The following is a 4,459-nucleotide window of genomic DNA, read 5'->3' as shown; positions in this document are numbered from 1 at the left end:
GAGCTTCCATATGATCCAGCAATTCTACTCCTAAGGATCCACCCAAAGGACACAAAAATATTAATTCAAAAGGACACATGTGCCTCTATGTTTATTGCAGCACAACTTATAACAGGTAGGCTATTGAAGCAAACTGGATGCACAAAAATACATTACTGGAACATGAAGATGTGGTTATATTTACAATAGAATATTACTCAACAATCAAAAAGGATAAGCTCATGCCCTTCACAACAACAAAGATGAAGTAGGAAAGGATTATACTCAGCAAAATAAGCCAGAAAGAAAAAGAAAAATATTGAATGGTCTTACTTATAGGAGGAATGTGGAGTAAATAAAAAAGGAATCAGAATAAAATAACTATAATAAAGTGAAAATCAAAGTCATCAGGCAACTACAGAAAAGCCATTTCTTTTTTTAAATTCAATTTCTAGATTTGTTAATAACCACAATACTCTGTAAGTGAAAAAATGGCTACATATGTGGTTCTGAATGTACAATTTGGGGTAAGTCCATGAGCTTATATTTTAAGAAAGTGAATTTTTTTGGTAAAGTTCAACAGAGAAATCATAAGAAAAATCCATGAGACTTACATTCACAAGGACCAAAATTTAAATTTAGTTTTTGAAAAAATGCATCCCTAGCAATCAGTGCTGATCATTTGTTGATTCTTTAGCAATGTCCTTTTCTTGTTAACACATTTCTTAGTGGCAACTCTGCTTCACAATTGTTTGGTGCATCTTTCCACTTTGAAAGCAGTTTCACTTCTAGTATCTTATTTTGTAAGTTTTGAGGCTAAAGTAATGAATAGAATTTTAGATTGTGTTTATACTAAAAATAATTCAAAGTTAATAAGAACAAAAAAGATTCTGTACTGTTTACAAACACTATTTATGAGGACAATCCTTTTGATTTTATGGATTGATAAAAGCTGACAGCTTTCTGTGTAAATCTGTCCTTACTTCTGTCTCAGGCGGGTGTGTTGAGCCATCAGGAAAGGCTTTAATTATCAGGAAGAGCAAAGCTGAGCTGTTTTTGTTTGTTTGTTTTTTTAAAGGTGCTGGAACAAATCCAGAGGAGAAATCTCTGTTCTAAGGGAAAAAGAACTTGTGTTCCAGATAGAATGAGACTGAAGATATCTGCCCTCTGGTGCTCAAGAGGTGAAGGACAAGGGTGGTGATTACAAATAGCCTGCAAACATAGAATACCTTGGGAGACTTTAATGCTGGGGTTACGTATGGAGTAAATGTAGTGACGGAAAATAGTCTCAGTTTTGAAGTACAAAATAAATATATACATGTGGAAGATTTTACTTAAGTGGACTTTTTTTTAAAAAAAAAGTAACATTGGGTATCAGACATTTTCTAGATATTAAGGTTTTCACCACAATTTTATTTCACTGTTAAAACAAGTACAATAACTTACCTCATTTTGGAGATAGCAGAAATTACTATGTCATAAAGACTGTATTTGGGGCCCTCCCTGGTAGTGCAATGAGTTAAGGCACAGCACAAGGAAGCTATCGTAGCCATTCAGCATGAGTTTGATCCCTGGCTAGGAAGGTGACCCACATGGTGTGGCAGACCTCTACTGACCTGCTTGCTGCTCCCCTCAGCTGTGTATTTCAGTACATCTGTCTGTTCTGCTCCCCACTCTGACTCTGGTGAATCCTCTCACCATGTCCCACATCTCTGGCCTGTACCCCAGTTCTGTATACATAAATAAATAAATCTTAAAAAATATAAAAAGACTGTATTTGTAATGAAATGTAAGTGAACAACAGGGGGCATTATTCAAAATTCCATCCTTAAAATATTCAGAAGAACAAAATTGCTTAATCTTATTTGGATTGATACAGCTAAATGACCAAACTGCAGAAATTTGTTCTTTGTTTGTTTGTTTGTTTTTAAGATTTATTTATTTATTCATATAGAACAGGGATACAGGCCAGAGATGCAGAGGGTGAGAGGATTCACCATAGACAGAGCTGGGAGCAGAACAGGCCAAATGACCGAAGTACACTGCTGAGGGGAGCAGCAGGCGGGTCAGGAGAGGTCTGACATGAGTTGTGGATCACCTCCCCAGGAGGTGGGATCGAATTTATGCGTAAGGGGCTTAAGCTTCTTAGTGCTGTGCTTTAACCCACTGTGCCACCAGGAAGGGTCAGAAATTTAAGTCTGTGTGATTATCATAAAATTAAAGGGTTCTCCATAGTAATCTCATACCACTACCATCCTTTTTATTTTTCTTTTTGCATAATCATATAACACTTGGAATTTAAGACCTCAATGAGCCGGGATTATTTTTCCAGGGAAGCAGATAAGGAAAAGAGAAATGAGGAAGAAAAGGAAGCGGATTGTGGGTAGTAAAAGAACATTGCCAACTACTCTGTCAGCTATAGGATATCACGGATCACTCATCTCTGATCTCATAATAAGCTCAATGGCTGTGAGGGACTTTTGTGATGGTCTTCTTGCTATCTCATCTGGGGCCCCTTATTTTATTTTTATTTTTATTTGTTTACTGAAATAGTCATAAAATACTATTACCAGGTTAGTGGTATTAGGAGTATTCATATTGTTATGCAACCTTCAGCATTATTCATCTCCCCAATTCTTTTTGTGTTGTGAAACCAAAACTTATACCAATTTAATATTGAATGTAAATCTCACTTCTCCTTTCTACCTAGCCCTTGGCAAGCACCATTATACTTTGTGGCTTGATTATTTTTGTCTTCTATTTTGTTTAACTCTGCTCAAATCTTTCCTTCTGCTAGCTTTATTCTTTCCCTAGTTCGTTAAGTTCTAAAGATAGTCTTTCTGCACCTTTCTTGCTTCTCCTGCTGGCACTTCCAAAATGCATACTGGAGCAGGACGGTTTCCGACAGGACTTGCACGCTTAGTTCATTTTTCAATTTTTTTTTTCTTTCTGTTCTTCAGATGCTATAATGTCTAGTGTCCTAGCTTGAAGTTCACTGATTCTTTCCTTTGCCTTCTCAACAAGTCCTTTAAATACTTCTGGTGAATTTTTCATTTCAGTTATTATACTTTTCAGTTGCAAAATTTTGTTTCTTTTTATACTTTCTACCCCTGTATATGTCCATGTGCTCATTTTTTTTTTTTTACTTTCTCCATAACTTCTTTAGTGTGTGCAACTGTAAAAAAACAGATTGAGTAAAAATCTTTGTCTAGTAGATCCATCATCAGATCTTTTCCAGGAACAGTTTCTGCTATTTTTCCTTTGACTGGCTCATACATTCCACTTTCTTTGTATGGTTTACCATTTTTTAGTAATTGAAAACTGGACATTTGAATCAAATAATGTGGTAATGCTGTAAATCAGATTCTCACCCTCTTCCCACCCAATTTGCAGTTTTTTGTTTTTATTATTTGCTGTAGATTGCCTCAGCTCCAAGGATCAGGCTGAGGTATAAATTTCAGATACTCTCAGGTCTTTTCTAAGCCTGCACCTTTCCCTAGGTCTATGGGCTGACTTTCTAGTGTCTCCTTATATGCAGTTGCTTTTGAATCTCCTTGTCTTCAGTTTCTGGAAACCAAAAAGAGGGGGGAAAAATGAAGTTGGGGGAGAGGAAATGTCAGCCCTCTAAACCCCCTCGAAGTCACTTCAGTCAGGACAGAGGCTTGCAACAATGGGGGAGAGGTAACCATATGGACTACCTCCTCTTTATCTGCATCTTTGTGATCAGAAACTGCCATGCTGCTTAGAACTCAGACCCCTGTTACTTGGAGGATGGGATCCTTTATGTGCACCCTGGCTTCTACAAACTGTGTGTACATCCCTGCAGGAATGAATAGCTACAGAACTGCCTGTTGGGGGCTGATATGGGTAGCTCCTAAGCTGCAAAAAGCAGAAATTGACCAAAATTAATTGCAGTTTACACTTGAAAATTTCTCCTTGAATTTCCAAACCTTTCATAGTCTTATGAGTTTTAAATATCAGACAGATGCTGCCGATGTTATTTATATCTACTTGGGGAGATAGCTTTGTGGTGCTATATTGCCATCTTCTCAAATCCTCTCTGTGCCCTTTATCTTTAATAACATTGTGGGAAATTTTAAACTATCCAAAACTAAGGAAAATTATCTAATGAATCCTTATATACCACCAATTCAATTTCAACAAGTACAAATTACCTGCTCCCTTGCCTTGAATTTCCATTACTAAAGGGTGGCTTCAAACTCTGTAATTACCTGCCTTTTGTTCCAGTTCTTAGAACTTATGGAAGCCCTCCAGATATTTGTTTAAGCTAACAAGTTCTCATTTCTACTTTCCTAACTGGTATGATTTTATATTGTCCACCCTGCCCCAGATTCTTTAAAGTGGGTAAGTGGGGCAGGGAAAGGACAAAGTAGCATTTAAACCATCTTAAGTGGTGAAAGCCATGGATCATCACATAGAATGAAAGATCATAGAGCACCCAAATCTGACCCCCCCTTTT

This window comes from Condylura cristata, unplaced genomic scaffold, assembly GCF_000260355.1.
Source record: "Condylura cristata isolate star-nosed mole 26May11 unplaced genomic scaffold, ConCri1.0 scaffold00014, whole genome shotgun sequence".
Classification (NCBI taxonomy): domain Eukaryota; kingdom Metazoa; phylum Chordata; class Mammalia; order Eulipotyphla; family Talpidae; genus Condylura; species Condylura cristata.
The sequence above is the reverse complement of the archived record's forward strand: the minus strand, read 5'-3'. Positions refer to the sequence as shown.